We start from the raw sequence: 18,581 nt of genomic DNA on the forward strand, positions 1-18,581 counted from the left end.
TGAATTGGACTGAACTGAACTGAAAATAAGTTGGGGAGAACACACCCTTAGTATAATCTTCATTAAAATAAGTCACTTATATGTAAAAGAAATTAACCTTTAGTTTTTTTTAAAGAGAACTTTCATTAATTGAATGCCAAACGGTATGTACGATAGGTATAAAGTTATTTGGTCTTGTATGAGATGTTGAACAAATGTTTAACATTTAACTTTAAAGTTATAAATTTTTTCCTAAATATTGTACTCTCCCTGTCCCTAAATATAGTTCTCATTTCCCTTTTTTACGGTATTTTATGCAAGTAGAATATAAGAGAAATAGTAAATATTTTTTGTTTATTTATATAAATATTGCACAACAAGAATGTCAGCCTTTAGCGTCCGCAAAAATCAGACGCTAAAAACGCTGAATCGGAGGCTAAATATATTAGCGTCCGCCAACGGACGCTAAATGGCTGATGCAAAACCCTTGGTCGCTAATTCTCCAAATAGTGCCCGTGAAGCGGACGCTAAAAAATTAGCGTCCGATATTTCGAATTTAGCGACCGTTTCCTCCGCAGTCGCTAAATAGCGAACGGTTTTCAACTGCTGACGCTAATTAGCGACCACCTAGGCAGTCGCTAATTAGCGACCGTCGACAACATACGCTAATTAGCGACCGCCTGGGCAGTCGCTAATTAGCGACCGTGTCCTTGGCAGTCGCTAATTAGCCACCGTTTTCTCAGATACGCATTTGCACTTGCTTTTTTGTTTTTAGTACGCATTTGCACTTTTTTTTTTTTTTTGCTTTTGGTTAACTAGTATTAAATGTAATAGCTTTTTACTTTTAATTAATTGATATTAAATGTAATAATATATGGAATGATGCAAATACCATACTTCTTTTATCAAGGCAAACAAATTAATCAATTCAATTATTATTGATAATAAATGTCATTACAAGTGAAAAAATAATTCTAGAACTAAATTCTAGTATACTTCGAACAAAATCTAATACAAATCTCATATAATTACATGTACACTTTAAACTCCACAACAAAAATCTGGAACCAAAACAGACTTTAAATCTGGTATTTGGATCGAAACCAACTTCAAATCTGAAACTCAAACGCAAATCTCATAACCATGCAAATCAACAAAAACAAAGAAATTAATGAAATTAACCAGAAAAAATAACAATTATTAACAAGAATTAAATGAATAACTAAATAAATCTGGAACCTATTTTGCCCGAACCCCCACCCGAGCCAGCCTAACCCACCACCCAACCTACCCAAACCCTAACACAACCAACGACCCAGCCCCCCATCACCCACAATTGTATGGGAAAAGATGATTTTAGGAGAGAGAATGGAGAATGATTGGTGAAAGAGCATTAATTGTAACATTTTGGTTGAATAAACAAAGGAAAAAACAAAATTCAAGAAGCAAATAAATGACGGGACACAATTTTTTCTAGACAAATTACGGAAAAATATGAAACTAAATATGAAAATAGGAGCTATATTTTGGGACATCCAAAATAAAAATGAGAACTATATTTTGGAACGGAGGAATTATATTTTATTTAATTATGTGACTTCGAAAGATGTTTAGATATCACATACGACCTTAGGGCTTCTTTGATCAATTTCACATATGATCTTAATTTTAGGTTTTTTGGAGTAGGAGAAATGAGAGATTGTATGAAAGATCAGTTTTCTTCGTAAATTATATATTTTTTAATCAGTAAGGTTTCGGAATATATTATATTTGTTGAATACTATTCATTACGTTAGTTGACATCCGAATATCTGCTTTTGGAGATTCATGGTTGAACGATTTTGCTTGGCTTTGACTGAACACTAATCCAATATCATTCCAAGATGCATGTAGAGAACATAGAGTTGTGTCGTTAATTAGTTATCTTTGAATATGCATGAATATTGGAAATGCATCTAAAGTGAAGCATTCTGTTACAATCTTTCTGTTCTAATATTGCCTTTCAAGCATAGATTTTAATTACATGATTCATGGTTATTGCAACTTTAGGGTATCTTTCTCTCGTCAAGCAAAAAACTTTAGGGTATCTTTCACATGAACTCCGCTTTTTTAAACTTATTTTAATTTATTTGAATTTTTAAAAACTTATTATAGTTGTAATGGATCTTCAGTAACCCTAATTGGTCATAAACTTAAAATATATGAACTTTTTGATACTCAGCTAAAGTTACATAAATTTATTATAATTATAATTAAAGTTTATTCATTATTTATTTATTGTTTAATATTATCATTTTTAACTTCTTATATATGCAATCCTAAAAGCTAGAAACATACATATATCAAAAGTATTCCCGTTATATAAGTGATTAGAGGTCCAACTTCAATGTTCGTTTGCTCGTAAAAGCTTTACATATATTGCTAGATTTACTTTAAAAAATACCAATATAGTAACATACTATTTTTTGAGAAATTTTATCCTGATCTGAGAGAATGTTACGGTCAAGTTAAATTGACCTTAGCTTGGAAAAACAAACAACCTTTGTGAAGTGCAGCAGATCTCTTACGGCTCGTTTGGTAGTTGTTAATAAATTACGGTAATGGGAATGAATTTTAAGTGTAATTTTATTAGGGAAGCACCCTTAAAATCCCCACGGGGAGGCATTTTTTCTCCATGGACAAGCAATCTCACCCCTAAACTTGTGTTTTTGTCTCCAAATGGAAGCAATTTTCATTACCACTCATTACCACCCTACAAGGTGGTATTGGATGGGAATGAAAATTCAAGAAGGAAAGTGGACATTTTAGGATAAATTAGCATTACCATGGGAATGGACAATGATATTTTTCACAAATTTACACATGAATTCATTCCCATTACCACCATTTATGACCAACTATCAAACGGGCCGTTAATACTATTCCAACCTCTAAGTGAGCTTTTTGCTGATTTATTGTTATTGGAGAGCCAAAATTCCTAAATTACTACTAAGATATGGAGTATGGTGCAAGTGTGCAACAATAGCATGAAAAGAATATTCTACACCTTGAATGGAGTGTGGACCATGTTTTTGCCACGTGTCATGATTTGAATTCATTGAAGTTCACTTCCATTGCATTGTGGAACATCTTAAGATCAACTCATGAGTAATGTAGGCCTTCGATCAAATCAAAATTATTTACTTGGTTTGAATTAGGTGGCTTTGAAGCATGGATAATAACTTCAATTTTATTATGAAGGCTTTGAAGCATGGATAATAACTTCCATTTTCTTATCATCTAATTAATGTAGTATTATCTTAGTTTGACTTAATTTATAAAAAATAGGTTTAGATATATTTGGATAAATCAAAATTAGGTTAATATATACAACACACTTTAATTAAAAGTAGCTTAGATTCTCTAAAACTGTGTACTATCTCCATTCTTTTTAGATGTAATATTTGTTTTTTAATCCTTCTACCAAGAAAACAAATATTAAATCTTTTTTTAAAAAAAAGACGAGGTATTATATAAATTAAGTGACTACCTATCACAATGAACTAGTCAATGCTACATTTTAGGAAGACATACTTTTGCAAATTTGTCAAGTATTTCACTATGATATGATAGTAGAGATTGATGAATTTATTTTTTATAGAATTATTGCCAATAAAAATCAAAGCAAACGTACCATCTCACACCTTTTTGCAAATTAGAGGAACAATTCTAGACAACACTTCAAAAAACGGTGAATAATTTTTTTTCATTAACTAATGTAACATGAGGAATTTGCTATTACTATATTCATGACACATTTAAGTAACTTGTTGTTGAGTAGGGCCAATTTTGCTTCCTGATTTTAGTGAAAACTTAACCTTTTAATGAAGAGACACAAGCTTATCTAGCTATAGACTTATATAGACATAGGGGACAGACATTATTTATGTACAAACTAGAGTAATGTGGTTGTACCTGCAAAAAGATATTCGAGGAGTAGTAGTTTTCCATCTGTCCCGCCAATGAGACACAACAACGGAGATCGATAGCTAGTTAGCTACCCAATTAACCTTACCTCCACCGTTATTCTATCACATCTCTACCTATAACAACAAGGTGATTCAAATAATTGTTTATACTTGGTAGTTTTTTTTTTTTGTATAATAAGATTTTGTATTTCATTAATGCTCATGAGAATGAAAGAATCTACTCTAGATAAGGTATGCCTTTCAAAAGAAGGGAACTTTCATAGTGATAGACACACCCTGTAAAGAGAAAACCTCCAATCTCCGTCAAGAAAATACATCAAAACCATAGCCTTAACATACACAATTTGAGGCCATAGATGAATCCAACAAAAATGAAACTACTACATAGACAAAGCCCAAGCCTATTCGAGTGCAATGTAAAAGAAAGAAAACTTGAAAACTTTCAATGTTACATCCATGCAACAAAATCTAAATCTCTTTGGATCCTTGCTTCGCCAAGGCATCGACAACCATATTGGACTCCTTTCCTTTATAAACAATGGAGATGCTAGCTCATCCATTTCTTCAGAGCATCGCGAATAAAGTTTAGAGCAAAATTCATGTTCCATGCCCCTCCACACTTCATCCGCGTTACACCATGAGATCACATTATGAGAATCCGATTCAATGATCATATTAGAATGGTGGAAGGATGCGTTGTTAATGGTGATGTTCACAGCTCTATGGATAGCCCATATTTCAACACAATTGATTCCCATAAAAGCTATGGGGAAAGAGAAGATACACATGAATTCACCCATATTATTCCTTAGAATTCCTCCAACCGCAAAACGGGAGATGAGAGTCATACCTGAGGCATCAACTTTTCATTTAATGTAAAATGGAGGAGGGGTAATCCAAGTGAGATTTTGTTTTGGATTTCTGACAGCTTCAAGTTTTTTTTTACTCCCCCCATATGAGACATATTGGGTTGCGGAGAACCTGGTCGATTGAGTATGGGAAAGGGTCGGACCAGCCCTTAATCCACCAACACATCCTTAAAAGCACGAGCTGTTGTATTTGCGTGAGGTCACATGAAGAATTTTCGAAGATCTCGTAATTTCTTTCCTTCTAGATCGACCACACGATGATGAAGAAGCTATCCAGCTTTCCAAACCTTTTCGAAGGAGCTTCCATGGTGAGGAGAGGATCATTAAAAGCAAGCATCCACTAATGAGTTAGAAAAAAGCCAACAAGTACCCCATAAGTTTAGCCATCATGACCACAACCTCCAGGAAAAGTGACAATGGAGGAGTAAGTGTGAACAATCTTCCGACGCCAAATTGCACTGACCGAATGAAATAGCTATGTTGGTAGATTAATTGGGTTGTAGCTGGGATGGCAGTTGAGATTTACTTTCTGTGTTTTGAAATAAATAAAATTTTGGAATTAAGATATGTTCATTAGAAAAATTGAAAAACTAGACTAAAACATGTTGGATGAGTAATTACATAGAATTAGAGACTTTATTTAGAATTGATGGGGTAAATCATTATAAACTATTTCATACCAACCGGCTTCTACACATGATCCCTTCCTATGCTTCTAGCTAATCCTTTATGTTGTCCCTTGGTGATTTCTTATCTAGAGCACAAGTTTAACATTCTTATTTTATTTTTGCTAAGTAAGATGAGATGTATTATAGCCAAAACCACAATTACAACCAAACTAGCCTTTAAAAAAGGCCAAAAAAGCTATGTATACATGAATCATATGTATGAAGAAAAAACAAGCTAAACAAGCTCTTGAAACCTACTTCTATCTCTACTAGAGATTTTGCTAGGAACCACAGCTAAAACACGATAATTAATTACACTTTGTAAAGCCTTGATCACACTGGCTAAAGTGGGGACCTTTTGACTCTAGAAACTATCATTTCTGCTCTGCCAAATGATATAAATCATATCTGCAACAACATCATAAGCAACATCTTTCCCGAACTAAGACAACTTACTAAATTTAACCCATCTGAGTACACCTTGCAGATCAACTGTATTCCCTCTGATATGAAGCCATCTCTTTATACTCTGAAGACAAGTGTTGATGTAATGACGCTAAAAAAAGATGTTGATGACTCTCAGTATAACTCCCACACAACAAGAAGACTTGAGAGGAGGTGATGCCAATTTTATACAACTTTTCAGTTGTTTGAAGCTTCTGCTGAAGAGCAAGCCAAAATATAAATCTGTACTTAGGCAAACTTAGTCAACAAGCATTGCTCCAATTCACCTGAGGAACTTGCTGAATTAATTTGCTATACACTTGCTTAATTGAGTAAGAAGGCATAACTCTCGAATCATTCAAAGTGAAGACTGATTTTAATTGCTCTTTAGTATTATAAACTATTTCCCAATCCCAATTTACTCCCTTCTTTGGAGTATTATGCCACCAATCTGCACCTTTGATGTAAACTACATCAATCCATCTAATCCAAGCATCCATTTAATCCAAGCATTATATTTCTTATTTGCAAGAGCCCACACATACCTGCCCATATTAGCCACATTTAACAAGAGAAAATTTCTGAAACCAAGCCCAACAAACTTCTTCTCATTACAAAGATTATTCCAGGCCACCAGACTAGGTTTTGTTGAGTAAATCTCACCACTTTAGAGAAAATCACGACAAATTTTCATGATCTCACACAACACTTCCTAGGTAAAATGTACACTCGAACTCAGTATTGATGAATACTCATTAAAACAACATTAATGAGTTACACTCTGGCCATGTACGACAAGTGTCTTGAACTCCAGACCTTGATTCCGCGTATCATCTTCTCTATTAGAACATCACAATGAACTGCAGAAATTCTCCTTGAACATATAGGAACACTTAGATACTTGAATGTCATAGTAGATCTAGGGAACCTTATAACATCTTTCACTCTTTGCACATCCTCATCACTCATACCACAACAATAAAAAGTAGATTTTTGAGAATTAGCCTTGAGACCTGAAGCATCAGAGAAGAGTTTAGGCTTGCAACATTATGTAAATGGATTGAAAATCCCTTTACAACACATGATCAAGTCACCTGCAAAACAAAGGTGTGTGAGCTAAACAGCTTTGCATCTAAAGTGGAATTGAAACCGAGGAAGATTGCCAATATTCATTAAGATCCTAGATAAGTATTCCATACTTATAATAAAAAGGAATGAATCTTGTGGGGAAATTCAAACAGATCAACATTTCTATCCAAGAAACCCCAATCCACAGTATCATAGGCTTTTTGTAAGTATATTTTCATCAAAAAACTAGTAGTGACATTCTTCCACCCATAATGCCTAACTAGGTCTTGAATAATCATTATGTTGTGCACAATGTACCTTGTATATATGCACAAATCTCCCTTGGTTTTCATCAATGATGTCAGGCAAAATGTCCCTCATCTATTACTTAAAACCTTAGTAATGCACTTATAAAATACATTACAACATGATATAGGCCTAAAATCTCCCACATTTGTAGGACATTTAGTCTTAGGAATTAAAGTAATAGTTGTAGAGTTTACCTCTCTAAGAAGATTTCTTGTTCTAAAAAAATCAAGAACATCTTTGATGAAATCATGTCCAACAACATCCCATGCATCCTTGTAGAACTGAGCGCCAAATCCATCAGGGCCTGGTGCTTTGGTGCCATCAATGGACCAAAGAGCTTCTTTAATTTCATCTGCATTATAACTTCTCTCAAGTGAAGCTATATGACTGCCATTGAGAACATGACCACTCTAAACAATTTGATGCACTACAACCCTCTTATTCTGACATTTATTGTCCAAAAGGTGCTGATAATAATTAAGAAAAGCTTGTGAAACATCATTAGCAGCATCCTGCTAATTGCCATCTTGATCATAAATGGCATACCCCTGATTTTGAATTCCCCTGGATCTAATCCATGCCAATTTTGATTTTTGTCTCAGGAATCCAAGATAGATCTTATGCTTGTGTTTTATACTCAGCAACAACCTCCAACTGATCAACATATTATCTCTGACTAGGAAGTGTGCATAAGCTTCTGAGCCTCATGCATTGCAATTAAAGCTTTAGTGTCTTCAGCCTGAACATCACTAGAACCTTGCTTGTTTAGCTCTTTCAACTCTTTTTTAACCAACTTAAGTCTCTACACCACAAAAAACATCTTTGTGACTATAATAGGATCTTGCCAAGCTCTTGTCACTCTAGGAATATAATCATCAGCTTGCCTCCACATGCTAAAGTATCGAAAATGTTTCTTACCCAAATCCACTCTAGGATAAATAGTGAGTAAACCTGGAGTATGGTCAAAAGTCCCCTCATTCATAAATCCAACTTCAACATTTGGATAATGAATTTTGCCAGGCTTGATTAGCCATAATTTTGTCTATTTTAGAATAAACTCGAGCATCTTCAGCCTGCTTATTATTCCAAGTAAACATATTACCAGTTCCATTCACATCTATCATATTACACTCATCCATACACTGATTAATCGTCTCAATTTCACTCCTTTTCACAGGAGCACCAATCCTTTCCTCAACAGCCATAACACATACAGTTCATATCACTACAAATCATCTAAGGCTCACTAGTATTAAACTGCTTCAAGAAACTCCATAACTCCGTTCTTCTAACATGATCATTAAAACCATAAACAAATGTGCAGTAGAAACTAAGCCACTCATAGGACTAACATGGCAATGTATAGCTTGATTTGATCCTTGCAAGATCTTTGACAAAAAACAACTCAGGTTTCCATGTCGTTATTACCCTACCACCATCATGAAAAGCTGAATTGGAACTAAAGCACCAACCCTCAAACACTCTTTGGTAAAGGCTACCCAAATTAGAAGCCTTTACTTTTGTCACCAAGAGACCAACTAACCCTAAGCATGTTGTTGAATAAATTGCTTGACATCAAGCTGTATTTTAGGGTTATTGATCCCTCGGACATTCCATGATAATATTCTATCCATTAGGTTGGGAAGAGTCCCCTCTTCCCCTTTCATCATCAACTAACCCAAACTGAATTCTAGGTTCCTCTATCTCCTATATAGTCACTTTAGTTTCATTGTATGTATCATCAACTAATAGCTCAAAAGAATTAGTTGCAGTGGTAGGTTGAACCATTGCAGAATTCAATTTAATAGGCTTTAGAGTCCTTTGAAATCCCTCAGCATCAACCATTTTTGATGCATTACTCTGTTTGTGAGTGATGGCTTGAACTTCGGTAACCTGGACCACTGAATTATGCTTTTTAACCCATACCTTCTTCTTCCCAGGCACTCTGTAAGCACTAGTATCATGTTCTAGTTTCAAGCAGTTTGAACACTGAGATGGTTTCCATTCATGGGAAACAAAACATTCTTGCTTAACTCCATCTTCATCCAGAAAAAACATCTTACTAGAAAATTGTTGATCTAATTTAACTTGAACCAAAACTGTAGCATATTGTGTTTTATCTCTGTTTTTCGTAGCCTCGTCACATTGCAATGGCTTGCTTCCCCAAGTGAGCAATAATAATCTTGAAAAGAGCCTTCTCACCCTAATATTTCAAGCCAATTTGAACTTGAATCCAAATAGGAAGTGTTCTAATCTCTTCTTTTTAAATATCCTGAGACCAAGGCCTCATGATAACTGGTTTATGATCGAAAAAATATGTACCAACTAACAATTGATCTCTCGAATCCATAGCACAAAATCTCACCATAAACATCCCTTTCTTCACCATTACCACCTTATTACTCTAAAAAACTTCCAGATACGCCTAATGAAACCCTCCATAACCTGAATTGGCATATTAGCCCCAATTACATAGCAAACAATGGACGAATTCCAGAAAGCAATCACTTCTTGAACATCCGACAAATCAATTTTCAAGAGCTCAGAATCACAATCATTATTATCATGATTTGCACCAGCATCGATTATATCATTCAATTTCATGAGATTCAATGTCATTAACAATCAAACATAAATTTTCATTCCAATCATTCTCAACCTCATCAAATTGCTGCAATATAGGAATTACTAACGTACCTCCTTCAGTTCTAGAATCAATAGATTTCTTCTGATTATTCTTATTTCTTATCCCTTTTATAGGTAATAAGTAGACATTTTTCCATTGTGAATATTTGAGAAATGTAGCTAGAGAGGAAATATATATATATAGAGAAATCTAATGTGATAAAATGTAATAATGTTTCTCAGCATACAAGAAGAATCAACTTATCCACTTATATATAGTAGCTAACAAACAACCAAAAAGAATCACCTAGACTTTGGTATTATTTATTGAAAACAGTGAACTAAGCTGGAATATATTTCATATTCCCCCTTCAAGTTGTACATGTGAAGACTCCACAAGGCCAAGCTTGGATACAAGAAGCTGATGTTGAGGACCATAGAGTGGCTTAGTTAACAATCACGCTTCAGGTGTTCCGTTCTCTTGTGAAATACTGGATTACTTGCAAAATATTCAGCAATAGTGTTATCACAATATAAATAAATAGGTAGATCCACATGAACTTTTTAGATCTTGAAGAGTACCTTCCAACCAGACAACCTCAGAAGCAGTACTAGACATACTTTTGTACTCTGTTTTTGTCGAAGACTTGGTTACAGTCTTATGCTATTTAGTTTTCCAAAAAAAACTAGGTGTGAACCCAAACATACATAGTATGCACTCAAAGATCTACTGCTAAACAAGCAAGTACTTCAATAATCAGCATTCCAATAATCAGCATCACTGTAGGCTGATAACTGTAAATTAGTGTTGATGGAATAGAACATACCCAATACAAGTGTGCTTTTAAGATATCTCAATACATACTGCTTATAGCAGTTTCAAATCCACTATTCAAGCTAAGCCTAAGAGGAAGTGCATCAATCTTTCTTCAGATTTAAAATCAAAGATTCTTTTTCTCTAAGAAATTCATAGCTACATTTCGACAATAATCCACAATTATAGCTAGGAAGACTTCGCAAATTCTTCAACTCATCCCAAAACCTCTTCATCTTACCATAATAATTGACATATTTCTTCCCTCAAACCATCTAATTCTCTCTTCAATTGATAGATTTAAGGTCCATTGGATTTACCAAATCTTTCACATATTTCGTTCCATAATTGCTCAATTTTCTCAACAAACGTGAAATTCTATCCAATATCTTCATTCATGGAATTCACTAACAAACATATTATTATATAATCGCATGTCATCCATCGATTATAATCTTCATCAGATTGAACAGGTTTCTTAAGTGTTCGCTCCATAAAACCTAACTTGTCTTCGCAACTAACGCACGTTTTACGTTTCGTTTCCAACTAAGAAAATTGTTACCATTCAAATCCACAACAACAAGTTCTCCTACAGACAGTTGATCTGAACTAGAACAAAAAAAGGATTATTATAAGCTGAACTTATTACACGGGTGACGATTATTTCCCGAATTCAGAATCTCAACATTTGGAATTTCTTCTCTCATATTTCCATAATATAAATTGCAGAACAATTAATCAATTGATTTTATCAAAAGAATTCAATCACATATACATATATAACTCTGAAAAAATGTGAAAAAAATTGAAATTCTAGGTATAATGAGCAAACACTACTCTGATACCATGTAAATATTTAAGAAAGAGGAAATATAAAGAGAGAAATCTAATGTGATAAAATGTAATAATGTTTCTCAGTTTACAAGAAGAATCGGCTAATAGCTAAGGAGATTTAGTTACAGATGTAACTAACTTATTATTACGGCTAGAGTTTGTTAGAAACTAAGCTGGAATATATTTCATATTCATCCCTTCAAATCGAGATATATTAAACGTGGGTGTTTCAATAGGCTTAGGCAGTATTATGTTATTGATGTTATATGTTATACTACTTTAACTCATTGTTATCATAGTCTTATTAGATCCTTGTATATAACAAGAATGCCTACTATGACTAGCTAGAATCAACATTTTGTAATAACATAATACTTCGGTAACATATCAACGCCTAATCAAAGGTGTCTAATCACAACTATATACCTAATAAGAACACATATGGTCATTGAAGATATGTTTTTTTACTCGTTTCATTTACATCGAAACGAAGGAAGTAGCTTTCTTATGTTAGACAACAATTTTTTTGGTTATTGCTACTACATCAAGCATTCAAGCTTTTCCTACATGGAGAGATGTTTTACAATATGTTGTTTTCTCCGTGGTATATTTTGAAATTAAAATTGTTTATGTAAATTGAGATTGTTTATAATTTTTTTATTTTATAGAGAGTTAGCAAGTATCATCTCTATTCAGCAACTTTGAGTGATATTGTGACACTAACTTACCCTAAGATTAAACTTTCTCCTTAATTTCATTCCCTTTTGTTCTTCATGGTTAATTTTTCCTTTTATTTAATCCACACTATAATCATCAATAATTTAATTATTTATTAGTAAAAGCTATGAAAAGTTGATACATTGAAAAGATTCTAATAAGATACCACATAAAACATTGTAAGAATCGTAGTTGAAACTTTGATGTGCTTCTCTTCCTAGTTCCTACTACTGATTGGTTTCAGGAGGAAATGTCATCGTACAAGTAAGTTATGAAATTCTTCGGTGCAGGTAATTGCATGTAGAGCCATTGAAGATCTATCAAAGAACACAGTTTTCATAGTCTTCAATTCGTTTTATTGACCTTCTGTCTTTTAGGATGCGACCTCTTCACCTACCGTTTACTGAACCGAATTTATTAGATCTGACTAAATTAAATTTAATCTCGATTTTACCTTATATATTTACACTTGATTAAACATAATTACATTTAATCGTAAACATTTGTTTAAGGTGAAGAGAACGCTTCCTAAATCTGCATTATTCATGACATCTTATATCTTGGCCAAAAACAAAGCATTAAGTTTCAATAATCTATCTATATGCTAAAAGATATAAGATGTTTCGCCTATGATTAGATCTGACTTAATGCTTTCCATGTAGGGGATACATGGTCATTATATTTTCCATCCCATAAAACAAAATTGAATTACACTTTGAGATAAGATCCATATTTAACATTAAAAATAATTTTATTAGTTAGTCTTGTAGCCTATACATAAGAAATTAAATATAGGAGAAAATTTTCATGAATGCGGAGAACACCCCTCAAGTAATCATTCTAGTATGATAATTAATTAACTAAATTATTATGTTGATTGAAAATCTTATGAGGTATTTAAGAAACATTTATTGTACACCCGAATATACCATGTGAATGGTATAATACCCCTCAAGACTATATTTTTCTCATTTGCACATTTGAAGCTTTCCCTATATGAGCAAAATTTTTGCATATTTGGAGGTTTCAAATAATGAGCAATGAGAAAAAAAAAATATTAGCATAGAGTGTACCATATTCATGGTACACGCAATTGTATGATAAAAGTTGTAAATGATTAACATATAATAATATATTGAAATCTAGTGTAACAGACAGGACAATGAAGAATATTCAGTAAGTAGGGAAACCATATAAGATGGAGTCGACCTAGCAAAAACTGAGTTAGATCTATAAATCGATTAGAACATCACTACTAAAATACAGCCTGGATTGAAATATGAAAAGCCCGTGAAAAAGCAATTTATGAAATGCACCTAAATTTGGAAATTATATTGACACTCATTGAATCACAAAAACCCGTCCACTAAAAGGAGAATTAGTTATATCAAAGTCATAAATTGCGCCAACACGCACTTTAAAGCCTCAGAATCACGACCTGCCCCTTAAATAACCTAAAAATGTACCTAACCAAAAAATCCAACCCGACCCCACTAATTTAAGGGTGTAAATGAGACGAGAAAACTCGCGAGCTACTCGAGATCGACTCAGTCAAAACTTGGTCAAAGTTTGACTCGGGTGAGCTGGAATTGAACTCAAGCTCCATTCTAGATGTTGACGAGCCGAGTTAAGAAACTCGATACTCGACCGGAAAACTCGTGAGAAGCTCGAATAACCAATTATCTATAGCAAAATACCTAAATTTGACATATTTATCCTTATGGTTGCTTTTAACCTGATACACTTACAAGATACTCGAGATTTTCTCGGTCAAAACTCGACTTGAGAGAGTTCATCTCAAAAATGCTAACGAGTCGAGTCGAGTCGAGCTAGTCCAAACTCAAACTCAACTCGGATCATTTACACCTATAGGCCGGACGACAAGCCAACAAATTTGAGTGATGGTCCAACAATCGCAATGTTAGCAACAAAACACTTCAAACCTTTTGTTAAAATAACACTTCAAACCCGAAAATTCTAATGGACATAATACCCGAAACCAACCATTTGGCCAAATCTAGACGAAAGAAGTAGTTTTTTTACAACAGTAAGATAATTAGTAAGGAAATAAAATTACACCAAATAAGTAAAACTGAAAATGTAACCAATTAAAAGCACAGATATATTAATTGTATAGTGCAGCCAAATGATAAATTAATTCCTTTTCATGATTTGCCAGAAACTGCCATTCCCTATTGTCTGGCCTTTGATACAACTACTTGTGGTGGACCACCTTCCCTCAATAGCCTATAGGAAAATTATATTAATTTCTCTAATATAGTAACATTAGAAATTAATTTTGATAAAATTGATTTGAAAAGTATTTCATGGGGACATGGGGTCTATATTGTTCACCTTTTATAAGGTAAAGATTCCAATGCCAGTAACAAAAGAGCAAAAATACAAAGCTAAGAAAAGATTGAAATTTTAATAATTTTATCTCCATAAATATTTATACTTTTGATTTTATGTCATTGCCAAATTACCCTTCATGGTTATCTGGAGCAAACAGTCCCAGTTTCTCTGGCAGAGAAGCACAAAATTGATAGCTAGCAGTAGATCAGTAGGAATTATTGGGATTCATGGGTGTCATGTGTTCATATGCCCACCCCCCTATCATAAAATTCAAGCCCAATATTTTGGGACCATTTACACATATGTATAGCAGTATATGATGATGAACATTTTGTACTCTGATAGCACATAAGTTACAAATCTATGGATCTCAATAATGGCTAGCTAATATGCCAAAATGTTGTACCCTATAAAAAAATTTAAGGTTAAGATGGCGAAATTTATTCTCCCTAAATTACATATGAAAAGATTATTATTATTATGAATTTGTCATTATAAATTCATAATAAATAAAAATAATTAAAGAACGTGTAAATGAAATTAGTCTCTAGAATTACTAGAAAATACGTACGGATGATTAATCTTAAATGTCACCATCAATTATTCTTCGTCATGACAAGGAAAAAAAAGTATATTCAGCTAATGCATGTGCATCGTCCTAATATGTCCAAAAATCTCAAAGCTCAATAGTAGAAAATTTAATTGGAAGAAACTAGAAAATTCCTTTTCTTTTCTTTTTTCTAAAAAATCCAGTCTTTTTGTAAAAAAATTACTTTGGAACCATTAGAGTATGTTGGTAGAATATGTAACGAAAAGTTGAAACTAAATGAGCATTTGAACAAGCTAGCTAAGACCAATATGACACAAATTTAAATAGCTACCCGCTTTTTGTAAATGGACATTTAATTTAAGGGAAAAGCTATATGCAGCCCTAAGGGATGTATATAAGAAGCTAAAAATGGAAATAAGTTGCATTAATTGATCATTTATTACATTGGTTGATGCAATTTTTTTTCATAAATTCACAACTTATTTCCATTTCAAGTAGTGTATTTATGTCTTTTATGCAACCCTAAGGGCTGCATATAGCATAACCCTTAATTTAAACAAGCTAATACTTCAATAATGTAACTTATTACATGAGGTCCAGGTTCTTAGTCTTAATTATTACTTTAGCTATAAAATATCTGATCTTTCATGAATCAAATTTATCCCTCGAACCTTTTATTTAGACAAAAAAAAAATACACAAGTCAGAAAATTCTATGTTTTTCCCACAAGAGACAAAGAAAAGGTTAAAATTAAAGATCAGCAAAGAAGATGGGAGTATAAAAAGTAAAGAATTTTTTTCAATAAATATATGAAGATATAGACAAAAGGTAAACTTTTTTTTTTCTTTTTTAAAGTGGAATGCTTACATGAATAGAAAAATAAAAACCCAGAAGACAATAAGGGGAGACTTATCATTATCATCATCATCTCTGATCTGAGTGACAAAAGGAAAAGGTTGAGAATCTTCTCTCTGCTCCTGAAAAAGAATTATATAAATGAATTTCATTATTAACCAAAAAGGAAAAGTAAATTAAAGCACTAAAAAGGTGTAGTAAATGTAAATTATTCTGAAATTTAACAGCAAAGAAGTAAAAAATTATTCTCTTTGTGGGTAAATCTTCTTCAATTTCAGTGAATGACCATCCCATAAAAGCAGAAATACAAAAGCTAACTTTTTTAAATTTTCTATTGAAATTTAACACTAATCCTAATTGTGAAATACTTCTAAAAAAAATCTGCACATATATATATTGTAGATGAAAAATAAAGACTTATAGAACAAGAAATCTCTGATCTGAGTGACAAAACCTAAATTTACAGATCAACAACAAAACTATATTCAGAAAGTATTTCATTATTAATTAAGATGCAAATCCGTACACATAATGGATGAAGAAATGAAAATTTGGAAAATGAATTGAAAAAAAAAGCACCTCATAATTCAGCATCAAATAGGGTAAAAAAAACCCATTAAACATAGAATTATGCATCAGAAAATAAAGAAAGTTTTTCATCATATATATTCATATGATGATGAACAAATGACAGTTAAACCAAAGTATAAAACATACAATTATACAAATCATTACTCCAAATTAAATCATCTACATAAGCAAGTAAGAAAGTTCTGACCTTTTCTTCATATACAAAAGACCCATCTGATCTATGTGAAAGCATAACACTTAACAGAAGCCAAAGTCCTGAAAAACGCCATATTTTCCCACAACTTTCTTGAACTTTCCATGGTGAATTTTATGGATTCGGTTCGCCTCGTGGATCTCCTCCACCATAAACATGATCACCATGAATGTAATTAGTTAGAGGAGACGTACGAACACGACGAGCGGAAAGTTCAAGAAAGCTGTGGAAAAGCATGACAGGACTTATTTTACTTTCACCGCTAGCTAGCTAAAGAAGAAGGAGAAGATTAGAGAGAAAATGAAAGGTTGAAAGAGGTGGAATGAATTAAGAGAGAGATAACAAAAAAAGTGAGATAAAGAAAGGAAGAAGAAGGACCACTCTAGCAATATGTAGTATGTCAAGCAGCTTTTATAGAGTTAAGAAAGAAAGAGAGAAATGGTGGGGTTAGAGGGGAAGAGGGTTTTGTAGGGTTCACAAGACTAGCTGGGAGATAGACAACTAGTGTGTAAGAATTATGTAATAAAATACATATATATGATACAAAATACTTACAAGTGTTTTGCGAAATAAGTAGTCTTCTGTCATATTGTCTGACCGTCTGACCTATTTTTTTAAAATAAGATAAAGAAAAAAAAAACAAGAGATCCTACACTCGAGAAGAACTCCTAATGCATATACTATCTGATCTACTTATATCGCCTAGATCTTAAGTATTTTTGTATAATTCTCAAATTTTAAGAGTTTTTAGGTTAATTAATTAATATTTTCTTTTGAATCTGTTTAGTTACTAACTGTGATCTGACTTTGTCATATTATCTCACGTAACATATTGCATTCACGGAGTACACTTTTTTACCCACGTATACTTTGCATCTCATCTATGCTCTTTTTTTTTTTTTTTCCCCTCTACTGATCTATCTGTTGTTAGTGCGGTCTGCGGTAGCATGGCAGATACGCAACGCTGGAATAATGAAGCCAAAAACCCACTCTATGACACCTTTAAAAGAAAAAGGAAGAGAAAAAATATTAAAAGAAAGAAATGTAAAAGAAAGGGGTTAATCATGAATGTATTCATGGATAATGGATGGTTGCTAAAGAAACATAGTTACCATGACTACCAAACGTTATTTATCAGAAATCAGAATTCATACCCAAGTTGTAATTCAAGTTGCATGTTCAAAATGGGAAAAAGGGCAATGGTTTGGCAATTGGTGGATTGATATTTGTTGTTTTAAATAACTTTGTTTCACTACTTGTTTGTTAGTTGTTTGAGTCGATGAAATTATCAGTTATTTATCAAAATTTATTTGGTGAAAATATTGGTAAGTGTAACATATATATAATGACCACGATTTTAAATACACGAGGAAAAAGTTAAGATAAGATAATTAATAATAGAAGTAACTTTTTCATTGTTGATATGCGATGTTTTATTTTTCTATTGAGATAGTTTAAGATTAAAGTCATTTTCCCATATAAAATGTGACTCCTTGATCAAGCAAAGAAGATAAAGGCGTATCCAAAGATGAAAAAAAGATATGTACCAACCAATTAAGCAGCATATATTATGATGTCTATGTACGTAGAAAAAAAACTAACTTTTTGTATATTTGTTAACAACTCAGCTACATAGACTTGTGGATATCTAATTTAGTAACAAAATGTAAGTGCATCTGGCCCTCAATTGTACAATGGGATGTCAATATACTTAGGCGATGTGCTCCACAAAAAAATCCATC

General features: G+C 32.9%; 1 long non-coding RNA gene across 1 annotated transcript; it reads right to left on the reverse strand.

Annotated features, from left to right (window-relative positions):
- Positions 1-10,111: 10,111 nt before the first annotated feature.
- LOC109135806 (uncharacterized) lies at positions 10,112-17,527 on the reverse strand. Its single transcript, XR_002040694.3, has 2 exons — positions 16,834-17,527; positions 10,112-16,177 (listed from the first exon to the last, which is right to left on the reverse strand). It is a non-coding gene; the product is annotated as an uncharacterized LOC109135806 (long non-coding RNA).
- Between the last annotated feature and the right edge of the window lie 1,054 nt (positions 17,528-18,581).

This window comes from Beta vulgaris, chromosome 8 (assembly GCF_026745355.1).
Source record: "Beta vulgaris subsp. vulgaris cultivar EL10 chromosome 8, EL10.2, whole genome shotgun sequence".
NCBI lineage: Eukaryota > Viridiplantae > Streptophyta > Magnoliopsida > Caryophyllales > Amaranthaceae > Beta > Beta vulgaris.